The 15,748-nt window shown below is 42.5% G+C and overlaps 1 long non-coding RNA gene across 1 annotated transcript in view; it reads left to right on the top strand.

Annotated features, from left to right (window-relative positions):
- Positions 1-4,123: 4,123 nt before the first annotated feature.
- LOC115089289 overlaps positions 4,124-15,748 on the top strand; it is a 31,144-nt gene continuing 19,519 nt past the window's right edge. The window contains exons 1-2 of the long non-coding RNA XR_003856042.1: positions 4,124-4,544; positions 4,908-4,999. This is a non-coding gene — a long non-coding RNA (uncharacterized LOC115089289). The remainder of the gene's footprint in view (positions 4,545-4,907; positions 5,000-15,748) is intronic.

The following is a 15,748-nucleotide window of genomic DNA, read 5'->3' as shown; positions in this document are numbered from 1 at the left end:
CTAGATTTCAATTACCCCAATATTGACTGGGTAAATGTAACATCAGGACTTGCTAGAGACTTAAAGTTCCTGGATGTAATAAATGACTGCTTCATGGAGCAATTGGTTCAGGAACCAACAAGAGAGGGAGCTATGTTAGATTTAATTCTTAGTGGAATGCAGGATTTGGTGAGAGAGGAAACGGTGGTGGGGCCACTTGGCAACAGTGATCATAACATGATCAAATTTAAACTAATAACTGGAAGGGGGACAATAAATAAATCTGCAGCTCTAACACTAAACTTTCAAAAGGGAAACTTTGATAAAATGAGGAAAATAGAAAAAAACTGAAAGGTGCAGCTGCAAAGGTTAAAAGTGTTCAACAGGCATGGACTTTGTTTAAAAATACAGTCCTAGAGGCGCAGTCCATATGTATTCCACACATTAAGAAAGGTGGAAAGAAGGCAAAACAATTACCGTCATGGTTAAAAGGTGAAGTGAGGGCAAGAAGGCGATTTTAGTCTGCTCGCTGGACACTAAAGGCCCAGTGAGAGATTACTGGTTTAAACATATGCGCACACATGAACTCTACCTATATCGTCACCACCCTTCTACTAAGGTTGCTGTTGATCAAGTGTGTTGATCGTGTGGGCCCCTTTCTTAACCTATATACAACCTGGGCCTTCCACATCCTAGAGAACGAATATGAGTGATCTGTCTCCAGGTTGCGCGTTGCAGCTCAGGACGCCACTGGAGTGGTTATATACATTCAGATTGTATATTCTCTTTGTGGTATACCCCCATGATGTAAGAACCTGACCGTATGTAGTGTTTCTCCTTATGAACTCCATCAATGTACCCTGAAGGCCTGTGGAAACTTTTTCTTGTTTGTTAACTCATTCATAATTTATCTAGTATTCTCTTTTCTTTTCAGTACCAAACCACGAACAGACTGTACCCCAGGGAGGGAGGGTAGGGTTGGGAGGGAAAGGGGTTAAGTAACATAAGTAGGATGGGTAGCCCCTACATTCTAAAGAAAATCTTATGTATTTGGACCTGACAAGTTACAAGATCCTATACATTAACAATGGGGCTGTGCATGTTCATATAGCCATATATGTCTTAATCAAATATGTGGTAACATTCTACGTTTCAATGGTTCATAGAACATCATCTATATAGACCAGGCCTCGCCGTGAGATTCGTGGATGGGGCAACATAGCCCTGCCCCTCCGGTAACTATCACCCCAGGTACCTGGTTTCCTTCTTCTCCGGATCGTTTATTGATTGCTGAACTTGTTTATTATTGCTATACTGTCACAGATCTTTTGTGTTTTGATGTTAATATTGTACGTCCAAATACAATAAACACAATTTGAAAAAAAAAAAAGGTGAGGTGAAAGAGGCTATTTTAGCCAAAATAAATCCTTCGAAAATTGGAAGAAGGATCCTTCTGAAGAAAATAGGATAAAACATAAGCATTGTCAAGTTAAGTGTAAAACGTTGATAAGACAGGTGAAGAGAGAATTTGAAATGAAGTTGGCCATAGAGGCAAAAACTCAAAATAAAAACTTTTAAAAATATATCCAAAGCAACAAACCCTTGAGGGAGTTGGTTGGACCATTAGATGACGGAGGGGTTAAAGGGGCTCTTAGGGAAGACAAGGCCATTGTAGAAAGACTAAATGAATTCTTTGCTTCCGTGTTTACTAATGAGGATTTTGGGGAGATACCAGTTCCGAAGATGGTTTTCAGGGGAGATGAGTCAGACGAACTGAATGAAATCAATGTGACCCTGGAAGATGTAGTAGGCCAGATTGACAAACTAAAGAGTAGCAAATTACCTGGACTGGATGGTATGCATCCTAGGGTACTGAAGGAACTAAAAAATGAAATTTCTAGAAACATAGAAACATAGAAATGATGGCAGAATAAGACCAAATGGCCCATCCAGTTTGCCCAGCAAGTTTCGCACTTTTTTTTTTCTCATACTTATCTGTTACTCTTGGCTCTTAGTAACCTTTTGGTTCTATTTCCCTTCCACCCCCACCATTAATGTAGAGAGCAGTGTTGGAACTGCATCTAAGTGAAATATCTAGCTTAATTAGTTAGGGGTAGTAACCGCTGCAATAAGCAAGCTACACCCATGCTTATTTGTTTACCCAGACTATGTAATTCAGTCCTCGTTGGTTGTTGTCTGTATATAGATCCACTTTTCTTCATTTCCCCTGCTGTTGAAGCAGAGAGCTATGCTTAAAATGCATTGAAAGTGAAGTATCAGACTTTCTTCCCTGCCATTGAAGTAGAGAGCTATGTGGATATGCGTGAAATATCAGTCTTTCTCCCCTGCCGTTGAAGCAGAGAGCTATGCTGGAAATGCGTGAAGTATCAGTCTTTCTCCACTGCCATTGAAGCAGAGAGCTATGCTGGATATGCATTGAAAGTGATATATTAGTTAAAATTTGTAATCTATCATTAAAATCATCCATTGTACCTGAAGACTGGAGGGTGGCCAATGTAACCCCAATATTTAAAAAAGGCTCCAGGGGCGATCCGGGTAACTACAGACCAGTGAGCCTGACTTCAGTGCCGGGAAAAATAGTGGAAACTATTCTCAAGATCAAAATCGTAGAGCACATAGAAAGACATGGTTTAATGGAACACACTCAACATGGATTTACCCAAGGGAAGTCTTGCCTAACAAATCTGCTTCATTTTTTTGAAGGGGTTAATAAACATGTGGATAAAGGTGAACCAGTAGATGTAGAGTATTTGGATTTTCAGAAGGTGTTTGACAAAGTCCTTCATGAGAGGCTTCTAAGAAAACTAAAAAGTCATGGGATAGGAGGCGATGTCCTTTCGTGGATTACAAACTTGTTAAAAGACAGGAAACAGAGAGTAGGATTAAATGGTCAATTTTCTCCGTGGAAAAGGGTAAACAGTGGAGTGCCTTAGGGATGTGTACTTGGACCAGTGCTTTTCAATATATATATAAATGATCTGGAAAGGAATACGACGAGTGAGGTTATCAAATTTGCGGATGATACACTCAACGAACAATAAAGCTCTGGAATTTGTTACCAGAGGATGAGGTTAGTGCAGTTAGTGTAGCTGGGTTCAAAAAAGGTTTGGATAAGTTCTTGGAGGAGAAGTCCATTAACTACTATTAAACAAGTTTACTTAGGGAATAGCCACTGCTATTAATTGCACCAGTAGCATGGGATCTTCTTAGTGTTTGGGTAATTACCAGGTTCTTATGGCCTGGTTTGACATCTGTTGGAAACAGGATGCTGGGCTTGATGGACCCTTGGTCTGACCCAGCATGGCAATTTCTTATGTTCTCCAAGGAGCAGAGATTATAACTTCAGTTGTTTTGTTTTTTTTAAAGGCTCCCAGTCAAACCAAAACCCCCAAAAGATAGGTAGCTGTCACAAACAAACTGAGACATTAACATTCATTCCTCTGTGTTTTGGAGGAACAACTACAGCAGGGATGCACACCCTTGATTCTCCAGGGAAGCAAACAATTCTGGTTCCCGGGATAACCAAGCTATGGAAAGTAACCTTGCTCTCAAATAAAATGCATGTAAATATGTCTGATGAATATTAATTGTGGTGTCCTGATAATCAGGTTAGTTGTGCTCCTCAAAATCAGGGTTGGGCACCTCTGGACTGGATGGGAACCACAGAGAAGTACTTAACTTTCAACTTCACTCAGACCAGGAGCTGGTCAGCTAGCTCTACCAAATGCTACTAAAGGAAGAATAACCCTGAAACATAGCAATTCACACTCATAAAGTAAAAACTGTTCAAATGGCTCTTGGAGGACTTGGGTACATCTCTCTTCTGGTGCTCATTAAGAGTCCCAGCCTTCCTCTGACATGACAGTGGACCGCCCTCCGCCCTCACCGCCCCGCCGAGACCCGACGCAACCATCTCCCCGCCCTCCGGCGGAACTCCGCCCGCGCTCCGCCCCGTCCGGATCTGTTCCCATGGAAACCGCCCACGCCAGGGCGAGTTGTCACGGCCAATGCCAAGCCCCCCCCCCCCCAGGCGACGGGACCCTCCCCTCGCTACCCCCGGATTGGTGGCGAATTTATGACGTAGGCGGCCGTTCCGCCGCCGCGCTGGCTCCCCTCCCCTGTCTCCGCTGTAGCCGAGAAAACTGGGAGGCGGGAGGGGGGCAAGCGTGGAGGAAAATCAGCTCCCTCTGCGGCGGGGATGCCCACCTCCCACCCCCTCTCTCGCTCTACCCTCCAGGGCTGCAGGGAGGGGGGCCGGAGCTAGCGCCCCCTGCCTGCCGACGGCACCACAGCCGGGGCGGGGAGTGGGAGAGGCTTAGGAGACGCGCCGTTGCTCTGGCAACAGATATGGTGGCGTGCCTGAACCATATTTATGCACAAGAGCAAAAAAAAAAAAAAAAAAAATCCGGAGAGCAACAGCAGCTTCTGCAAAACATATTATTTATAATTCTCAGCTGACTTCCTCACTGCCATCTTCCCGTAGCAGTGTCAAGCGCTGAACGGGCGGCAAGCAGCTCTGGCCGTGTCATGCGGGTCTGGAGAAGGTGAGGAGGGGGCGCGAGACAGGAACCCTCCTCCCGCCCCCCCCCCCCCCCGTGTGAGGCGCGGGCGGGATTTTACCCGGGATAACCCCCCGGAGCCTCCCCTTCCCCGCGCGCTGCTAACTTTGCAACCAACTGCGGTGCAGCCTGGAAGGGCCTGAAGGGAGGTGGCGGCGGCTTTTGGGGGGGGGGGGGGGGGGTTAAAGACTTTTGAAATGATTGCCTACGTTTCTGAGAACTGGGTCGCTGCGGGGAGCGGGGTGGCTGCTGTCAAAAGCTTTTTCTTCTTCTATCGTTTTTGTTTTGTGCTGGCACAAAGTTCAAAACTAATAAAAGCTGATGATGATGTTCATTTCGTTTATGCAGCCCTGAAAACAACCCAGCCAGTTGGCAAGCTTCTGCTTTCCTTACACTGCCGTTTTGCCACCATGACTTTGGGGTCTAATTTGCAATGGGAAGTAAGTACTTTTTTGCGCGCCCCCCCCCCTCCCCTCGATATTATTTATGGAGTAAAGGAAGGAGGAAAAGGAAAAGTTTGCAAGACACCGTTTTGGTTTTATTTTTTAAAACACATTTTAAGAGCTTTCATCGTAGATTTAAAAAATAGCAATTAATACTAACCCAAGGAAAGTTGGCTTCAGAAAGTGTCCGTTTATTTTTATACATTTAAGCCTCCTTTTTGAAAAAAGGAAAGTAGGTTTATGACATCGGTGCGTCAGTATCCCTCTCCTTCTTCAATAACTTTTATAACTTTTGTGTCTACTGTCCATTTCATACCCAGAGTTTGGTAGTCAGGGAGTCCAAGGATATCCTGACTTTTATTTTTAATCTGGAATTTAGGCTCCATTAGTTCTATATGGAATTTCTTGTTTATGAATGCAAAAAAAAAAAAAAGAATCCAGTCAGTATAATTTTTTCTTTGTTTATAGTCATTCAGATAGAGTTTTTCTGTCTAAATATCCAGATTTTGGGGATGTGTGACTGACTGACTGAACAGGAATGCTGGTGGGACCACACTAGTAACCTCTTCAATCTTCCCACCTCCTCCTGGCATGATCCTCGCCCCAACCCCTACCCCACCCCTGTTGAAATCCTATGCCACCAACAGGACAAGAGCAGCATTTCTTACTTGCTTGCCTCCTCCTCTGCATCTTCACTTTGATGTCTGAACCCCACACAGGGCCTGTAGTCTAGCAAAATCCTCTGGTCCCAAACTTCATAGTGAAACCTGCGGAGGAGGCAGCAGACATAGGTACCGGTATGAAGGGCTGCTAGTCTTATGCTGTTGGGTAGGGATCTCGCCAGGAGTGCATGGAAGAGACATGCGAGAGATGATGGTGCCAGCTTGGGAGGATGAGCAGGCAGCCCTGGGATGCTGGATGTGCGAGCCCTGCATCGACTGCTACTACTAGGCCACGTTTGGGAAGTCCTGGTGTAGGAGGCCTGGAGTCACAGTGCATTTGCTGTTCTGTTAGGGAAGATGGTGAACTCTGCTGGAAAGACTTTGGAGCTTCCGGCAGGCAGTACCCCCATCCTGAAAGATCTGTGGCAGGGGCTGCTTTAGTTTCAGACCCAAGGGAAATGGGAGGGTGGAACCATTTTTAGACACGCGCACAGGTTGCTATTATCCGAAGGCTGGCCCTGCCCGGAGTGCTATTCAATTTCAGAAACATAGTTAGCCACCTCTGGGATAGACGTCCTCACATCATATTTCTGGCATCTGAAATTTTTGAGGTCTTCCAAGTGGGAGGAGAAAATGAATACTAGTATTTTTTTTTGTTATGCAATTTAGTTTGAGTACTTGCCTGCACAGAGAAAGTAACTTATCCTGTTATCCAGGGTCACGAAGCTGGGTTTGGGATCTGTGTTCCAGGAGTCTTCTTTGATTGTAGCTCTGTCCTGTATTTGGTATTATCAAGTAAACTAAATCTTCTCCCTAACTGACATTAGATGAAGATTCTAAGCCACTGAACTAGAAAATAATTTGTCTGTAACTACATTGTTTGTTATTTACTCTGTACATTGTACAGTAACCTTAGCACAGCTTGATAGCTGTATTCCAGTTGTTTTGATTTATCAGTTTTAAATTGCTTGGAGTGGTTCTAGGAAAAAGTGTTCAGAAAGGAATGAAGATGGAAACTAAAACTGTCATAAGGCAGTATTGGGTGCAATTCTGGTCGCCCCATCTCAAAAAGATAAAACAGAACTGGAAAAGATACAGAGGGGAGCAACGAAAATGATAAAGGGCATAGAATGGCTGCCTTATTAAGAAAGGCTAAATAGGTTAGGGCTCTTCAGCTTGGACAAGACTCAACTGAAAGGGGATATGTGGGTGGAACAGATAAATAGGGATAGTATTTACCCTTTCAGATAATACTACAACTAGGAGACACACCATTTATTTATTTATTTATTTTTAGATTTTTATATACCGGTGTCCCTGTATAAAAATACAGATCACATCGGTTTACATTGAAACATAAAAGTTACGCCGAGAGGCGGTACATATAACAAGGTTATAGAACTTGGAAAACAGGGAAACTAGATTCAAAAATTAACATTGAGAAAATTGTAAAGTCTCTTTGAATATCCAAATCATAAAATAAGGTGTAACTGTAAAAGTTAAATGTGATCTGCAGAAGGGATTTGAATCAATGTCAAGTAATATAAAAGTTCATTCCCAATACTTTTTGTCCATAATTTTAAGTCCTACTCTATTGAATCTGAAGTAATATAAAAGAACATGAATATTGCGATGGTGAGAAAATCTTAATAGCTGGAGGTGAAGAAAAAATGATCATAGTTCTGGAAAAGCTTGGCTAAAGAGCCAGATTTTAATTTTCTTTTTGAAGGAAGCGTAGCAGATCTCAAGACGGATGTCTGGCGGGAGCATGTTCCATTGGACGGGTCCTGCTAAAGAAATGGCACGTTTCTGATGTAAGGATATTGTTGAAGGTACATAGAGTGTGCCTTTATAAGCTCCTCTGATAGGTCTGGTTGAAGAGTGAAAACGTAGTTGGGTGCTTAAGTGGAGTGGGGATATGTTGTAAATAGATTTATGAATTGCTGTATATACTTTATAGAGAATCCTTTGCTTAATAGGCAGCCAGTGGAGGAGTTTTAGTATGGGGGTTATGTGGTCTCTTTTATTCGTATTGGTAAGGATTCTGGCTGCAGAATTTTGAATCATTTGGAGGGGTTTGATAGATGAGGTTGGAAGGCCAAAAAGGAGCGAGTTGCAATAGTCGATTTTTGTTAGTATAATGGCTTGTAGAACCATCCGAAAATCATTGAAGTGGAGAAGTGGTTTCAACCATGAAACAAATAAGTAGCACATTTAAAACAAATTGAAGAAAGTACTTTTTCACTCAGTGCATAATCGAGCTGTGGACTGTATTTGTGGAAGATGTGATCAAGGCATCTAGTACTGCTGGGTTTGAAAGGGGTTTGGACAAGTTCTGGAGGAAAAGTCCATAAAACATTAATAGCCAGGTAGACCTGAGAAAACTACCACTTTATCCCTGAGGGTGAGCAACAAAGAATGGACTATTCTTTGGTATGTTCTGGGTACTTTCTAATGACCTGCATTGGCCATTGTTGGAGACAGGATGTTGGGCTTGATGGACCTTTGATCTGCCGCAATCTGGCATTTCTTTTGTTCTTATGTCAACCAATATACCTTCACTCTTGCACTTGGAATGTTCAGCCTTTTCCTGGTTGGACAACACATTAAGAAAACACCATTTCTGTGCATGTGTCATTCTTTTATAACTTAATAGAGTAAAATAAAAAAGTTGCTGTTCTTAACATAGCAGTAGCACTTTTGGAGATGGGCATTTACTGTTGGGACCCTGAAAAGCAGGATATAGCTACCAACTTCAGACTGTATGATCCTTCCCTAATATTGCTTAAAGGGCCAAATGTTAAAGCAATTAAAATTTGTTCTCATATTCATCTTTGTTAATGATATTTTTTTTTTGGCTGGGGGGGGGGGGGGTAATGAGGTTGAGGGCCTAGTAGTTTCCTCCTGCTCCTTTGGGCTATTAGCCCAGTTAGAAATGGGGTTGGGATCTGGTGCCATGAGAGTTCATTTGCAACTACCTTAGGGGTATCATCTCTTATTTGTATATCCTCTCCCCAACATTTCTAGTCTTGTCAGTGCTGCGACAATCCTGGGCCAGTCGCCATGCCCCAGGGCTTCTTTTGGAGGAACATCCGTAATGAGTTTTAACTTTATATTTTAGTCTTTTTGGCTTTATTTTATTGGCATAAATTAAATCAGTTAAGTACTAATCATGTTAAGAAATCTGATGATCATCTGCATATAATATAATTTGTTTCACTCCAGTAGTAAATTAGCCTACCAGATGTACCATGTGCATAGTCCAAGACAAAGTTAGGATGGTCAGTGCTTCAGCAATTACACTACGTGGGCTTGATTCATCACAAATTCTTTGGCCTATGGAAGATAAACCCTTACATAACAACTATCACAAAAGCAGGTATTGTCTAGGGAAAAAAAGCCTGAAAAAAGATATTTTGAGCATGAAGTAGGAAGACATTCATTAACGCCCTCATACCACGCCCAGACATGCCCATGTTTTCTGAGTATTTTTCCACCCCGGATTATAATATTTAAGTGCTACAAAAAGAGCATATCTGGAAACCCGTACTCTGAAATACGTGACCGAAGGTGTCAAAAGAAATCTGCCCAGTCATCACACACGGGTTGCACCCAGTGGCCAGACTGGGGTTGTATGCGTACTGGGTTTTGGAAGGAACTGAGATCTGTAACTCCTACTAAGGAATGTCTGTGCAATACCTGGGCTACATGGAGGGAGGGGGCTGTTAAACAAGGAGGAAAGCCCTCACACTGAGGGAAGTGATGCATTATGGCTCTGAAGCCCAGTAGATGCTGGGTCCAATTGAACTTGGAAGGGAGCAAGAGGAAACTGTTGTGTACAAACAAGAAACCAGACAGATCAGTAAAGGTCAAAAGAGCTGCTGCTTATTCTTAAGTGTCTGTACTTTCCCCTTTTGTGCTTCTTCCTTTCAGTTTCCCTTCACAAACTTTATAACTTAAGATCCCTAATTTTGTTTTATTCATGGTACAGTAATCCCAACCTTGATGATGCATTACTGAGATTAAGGTTAGAGCGGTATCAGTTTCCCCATGTTAATTCTCATGAAATCAGCAGTCAGTCAGTAATGACCTGTGTAAGACAAAAGCAAGGATATCTGTGGTTCATTTGTTTTCTTATGAGTAACTGATTATGATGGGGATAATTAGCATTATACTTTTTGTATCTTTTCTCATGCCAGCAGCTAGTGACAAGTTTTTCTATTTTATTTTTTTCCTTCCTCTTAGTTCTGGCATTTATTTTTGTTTTTCTGTCAATAAGCAGGCTGAATTGGTCATTACATGTGGGATGACATCATCCAGCAGCGCCAGAATGCACTCGTTTGCCTCCTGTCTCTCTTCATTCATTTTTTGTTGGAGCACAATTTTTCACAAGATTTCACTTCTTTTGGTGTATTTGCTTCATAAAAACTGTTCTTAGTTGTCTCACTGTCTCTGCAGCCCCACAACAGCACTTCCTAGTGCTACTGGAAAAAAAATGATGAAGCATAGCCCTACCTTCCATCATGTCTGGCCAGAACAAAAAGTCGAGTGGGTTCAAAAGCTGTATCTGTGGCAAGATTATATTTATTTATTTATTTAACAATTTTATATACCGACCTTCATAGTAGATTACCATATCGGATCGGTTTACAGTTTAACAAAGGGAAAAAACTAGAGTAACAAATTCACGTAAACGAAAGATAACCAAAGCAGGAATAAGTCAAAGTTACAATCAACAGGGGGCGAGAACTTGGAAGCTTGCAACAAGCTGGAAAGAAGAAAAGGCCAGTAAAGTAATTTTACCGTAGAGTGTACAAGTTACAAACTTAAGAACGGTGCTTTAATCTGAAGTCTAAGAGTCCATTTATTTTTTTTCTTTGAGAAACGGAGTGACAGACTGGGTAAGAAAGAAGGCCAGCTAGTGATTGTCTGGTGGTTCAGGGAAGGCTTGGAGAAAGAGCCAGGTTTTAAGATTTTTCCTGAAAGTTAATAGGCATGGCTCCAGTCTGAGGTTTGATGGGATACTATTCCAGATGGAAGGGCCTGCTGTCGAAAAGGCTCTGTCTTTGGTCGTAGCGAGGCGTGTAGCTTTAGTGGGTGGAACATTAAGAGTGCCTTTGTAAATGTCTCTAGTTGGTCTGTTAGAGGAGTAAAGTTTGAAAGGTATTTCTAGGTCAAGTTGAAGTTGATGATGGATGGTTTTATGGATTAAGGTGATTGATTTGTATAGAATTCTGTAATTTACTGGTAACCAGTGTAGGTTCCTGAGAATTGGTGATATGTGTTCGTAGCGGCTGGTGCTGGTCAACAATCTTGCTGCCGCATTTTGAATCATCTGAAGAGGTTTGGTAGTGGATTTGGGGAGTCCTAGTAGAAGGGCGCTGCAGTAGTCTATTTTGGCGAACAGTAGCGCTTGGAGGACTGTCCTGAAGTCATGGAAGAATAAGAGAGGTTTAAGTCGTTTTAAGACCTGTAATCTGTAAAAGCAATCTTTCGTTGTTGAATTGACCATTTTCCTTAGGTTTAGACGATTGTCTAGAATCACCCCAAGATCTCTAACCTGCTTACATGTGATGTGGGGGTTGAGTGGTGTTGGTTGGTGGATATTGATATCATTTGAGGAGATGAGGAGAAGCTCTGTCTTAGAAGCGTTGAGGACCAAGTTTAAGCTGTTGAGTAGGTTGGTGATGGATAAAAGGCAGTTATTCCAATGGGTGAGCGCTTTTGAGAGTGATTCTGTTATGGGGATTAGAATCTGTACGTCGTCTGCGTACAGATAATGAGTTAGATTGAGATCTGTTAACAATTGGCTGAGGGGGAGGAGGTATATGTTAAAGAGGGTTATTATATCCCTTACTGACGGTCACAAACTATGTTACCAATACCTTAGACTGGAATGCAATCAGAACTGCTATGCTTGTGGATGGATGTCCCTGTGCTCACAGCATTCTAGGGCACTTCATATTCATTATTTTTATATACCGACATTTGGGATATCACATTGGTTTACATTCAGGTACTGTAGGTATTTCTCTATCCCCAGAGGGCTTACAATCTAAATTTTTGTACCTGAGGGAATTGAGGGTAAAGTGACTTGCCCAAGGTCACAAGGAGCAACAGCAGGACTCGAACACTGGTCTCCTGGTTCATAGCCCACTGCTCTAACCACTAGGCTATTCCTCCTCCCTTGATCAAGGAACTGTGTAAATTTCTGTGGGGTCACAGTAAGTCCTAGTCTCGTAGTACAACATTGTCTGCTCGTCAGGAAAAGAGCTGAGCGGAAGATCCTCTAAAACTCTCCCATCTGTTCGGGCTGAAGCTGTAGGATCAAGTTCGACCAGCTGCTTTTCATGAAAGATGAAGTGGCATCAATTGCTGGGGCCATTACAGCATGCATCAAAGAAGCATAAACACTCTAAGCGCATCGAATCAGCACTGGTACTGTTTATGTGGCCATCATCGGCTCCATTGACACAAGCAGCATCAGTGTTCATGACACACAATGCATTGAGCCATCCAATGCATCCTGCACTGATGCATTCAATGCACAATGCACTGATCTTGCATTGGATTCTTTGATGTGTGTCTCCGAAGATCTGCCCAAGCATGCAAAGTCATCCAAGGCATCTAAGAGTTCTATCCCATCAAAGCTACTGATGCACCTGCCTCAAAGCACACTTTATCATGCAGCTTTGCCAATACAGCTGTATACAGCCCATCTTATATCTGCAAATTAAGGAGTTGGGTTACCTCTGCCCTCTCTAATAACGAGGCTGCTCACCCTGTCTGGAGTAGTGGTGGAAGGACTTTACCTGGGGACTGCAGAACCGGTATCCTCTATAATACTGCTCACCTCCAACAGACTGCCTATTCTAATGTAGGAGCCTATCCTGGTCTCAGAAGAAGATATTCTACCACTTGTGCCAGGCCAGAAGACACACCAATCACTCGACCAAATCGCAGATGTGGTGAAGAGTTTCTTTACCTCTCTGACTAAGGAGAATTAAGAACATAAGAACATGAACAGTTTTTCATGCCCATTGGATGTTTGTAGGTCACCTGTTTAGAAACTGATGAGAGAGTTGATTTTGAATTTCAATTGCCCATTTAATTAATCTATCTTTATCTGAAGGATAAATTCCTATGAACTTCAACAAGCTGCTGTTCAGCCTCTTCTAAAAAAAAACCCCAAAAATCCCAAGTTTGATTTGTCGGATCTAGCGAACTATTTCTTTGTTCCCTTTTATAGCAAAACTTTTAGAAACTATAGTTTTACAGCAATTAGAGGATTTCATTGAAGATTTATTTATTTTAGATTTTTATATTCTGCTTTTTGGCACTTCAAAGCAGGTTACATTCAGGTACTGTAGGCATTTCCCTGTCCCCAGTGGGCTTACAATCTAATTTAGTACCTGAGGTGATGGAGGTTAAAGTGACTTGCCCAAGGTCACAAGGAGCGACAGAACTCTGGTTTTCCTGGTTTGTAGCCTGCTGCTCTAGCCACTAGGCTACTCCTCCACTCCTAGGAGTTCTAGGCCAACATCAATTTGGTTTTAGAAAATTTTATAATATAGTATTTTTATTGATGATCCTTATCGACACATTTAGAAGAGGCATGGATAGGGGTCCAGGCTAAATTGTAATCATGCTGGATCTTGCTGCCACTTTTGATATGGTTGAGCATGGAATACTGATACACCACTTACATAGCCTAGGTTTCTCAAGCCAGGTTCTAAGCTGGTTTCAATCCTACTTACATGACAAAAAGCAACTAGTCTGGAATAAAGGGAAATGTTCAAAGATGTACGACATGTACTCGGTGTTAACAAACGACCTGTTTCTTGCTGACTGAGTAGTCCCGCAATGGCCGCCGTCAGCAACAGAGGTTCCATTGGGAAGGAGGGCGACGTGAAGCACGTTCCATTTTGGCTCCTCCTTCCTGCCACACTGAGCATCCCTGCCAGAAGTTCCCGTGGAGGAGATCAAGGGCAGGAGATATATAAGCAATGTTTCCGCTGCAGTACTGTGCCTCGGCAATGGGCTGTGAGTAGGTGCTTGCTATTCTCTCGCATTGTGTTGCTTGCTTTGTTCCTTGTGTTTCCCCTGCCTCTTGGTTTGTCTTGTGAGTTCCTCTGTGTGTTAGTTCTGTCTTGGGCTCCTCTGTGATCTCGACCCATGCCTGGACTCTGGACTGGACTGGATTGTTTGCTGCCTGCCTCGACCCCTTGCCTGGACTTTGGATTGGATTGTTTGCTGCCTGCCTCGACCCCTTGCCTGGACTCTGGATTGGATTGTTCTCTGCCTGCTCTGACCCTTGCTGGACTCTGGACCAGGATTGGTGCTGCTCCTCAGATCCACTGTCTGATCTCAAACAACTTCTGCTTGTCCTGATTTCCTACTTGACCTGGTCAAGGACTGCTCAACATCTCCATTCAAGGTAAGACTGTTACTTTCTCCCATTGGATCCACAAAAATCGTAACACTCGGGAGTCCCACAGGGGTCAGCCTTATCAGCGTCATTGTTTAACATCTATCTGGCGCAATTTGTGAGCCCTCTTTGAGGGCTTCCGGATGTATGCTGATCATATTCAGTTTTACTTTCCTCTGGAAAGTTATTGGCTTGAGACATCCTGTAAGCATGCGATTACTTCTTGTCTCTCTGATAATAGACTTGCCTTGAATTTGTCAAAAACTGAAATCATGTGCATTAGAAATCGGGAGACAGTTTTAATTCCAGAATATTTCCATATAAATGGGGTGAAATACAAGTTGTTGCCAAGGTAAAAAGCCTTGGAGTGGCGATTAACTCCAAGTTATGTTTTGCTCTGCAGATAAAGTCAGTCGTCAGGTCAGGCTTTTATATACTATGCCTTTTATGTCCATTAAAGAGCCTTTTGAAACCCTGCGATTTTTCACCTGGTTGTTCAGGCAATGATAATGCTGTTCCTGGATTACCGCAGTGTGCTGTATCTAGGATTGCCTGCGACATACTTGAAGTCCTTGCAGCTTTTACAAAATACTGCTGCCCGGCTCATTTTTGGGCAGTCAATCTGAAAGCATATCTGACCTTCACTGGCTGCCTGTTCAATGGAGGATCAGATTTAAAACTTCTATACTGGTTCATAAAATGCTTGGGCATCCCACAATTCCATGGACTTGTAACCTGCTTAAACATTATGCCCTCAAAACATCCTTACTCTCTTCACAAATGGCGCTGTTAGATATTCCATCTCTCCGTGAAGCATGCCTAACCGAGTCAAGGCTTTGGTTCTTTTCGGTAGCAATTCTTGAAGCATGGAACAGTTTACCAATCAAAATATGCTTTGAAAAATTGTATTAAAAGCTTCAAAAAGCTTTTAAAGACATTCTTATTTGAACAAGCTGATGGTGACTCTGACCAATAGGAGATGTTCCCTATCAACGCTCTGTGTTTTAGGATCTGATGGAGCTCCTGCAGTCTTAGAGGTTTTATAATACGTTTTTATCTGATTGTACTCACCATGTGATTGATGTATTTTATGGTTTTGTTTATTTGGTTAATTTTTGTGCTGCCCATTGTGGTCTATTTTATTTATTATGTATGTTTTGTTGTTAGCCAGCTAGGGTTTTCACATAGGTAGGTTATAAATAAATATAACCATAGCCATAAGTCTTGCCATACTGGGTCAGACCAAAGGTCCATTAAGCCCAGTATCCTGTTTCCAACATTGGCCAATATAGGTCACAAGTTCCTAACAGAATCTCAAGATTTCAAGAGGTCAATATTTAAAGCTGGCCGTAACTTAGCCAGTTATAACTTATCTGACTAAATCTTGATGTATATTCAGTGGCACAGTGATGCCACTGAATATATGCATGTATGTGTGCACTTTGCCGGATAAGTCTACCTGTCAACGCTTAGGCCTGCTCTGTGGGATGTCTAAACTTAGACATACACTTACATACCTAATTCTGAGTATCAGTAGTTAGGCATATAAGTTATACATCTAACTCGCTCTGCTCCCAATCCGCTCAATGTACGCCCACTTTATTTTGTGCATACATTTTAGATGTATAAGGGACTTGTACAGCTAAGCAGTGGCTG

This window comes from Rhinatrema bivittatum, chromosome 4, assembly GCF_901001135.1.
Source record: "Rhinatrema bivittatum chromosome 4, aRhiBiv1.1, whole genome shotgun sequence".
NCBI lineage: Eukaryota > Metazoa > Chordata > Amphibia > Gymnophiona > Rhinatrematidae > Rhinatrema > Rhinatrema bivittatum.
Note: the sequence above shows the minus strand (reverse complement) of the source record. Positions and strands in the feature narration are given on the sequence as shown.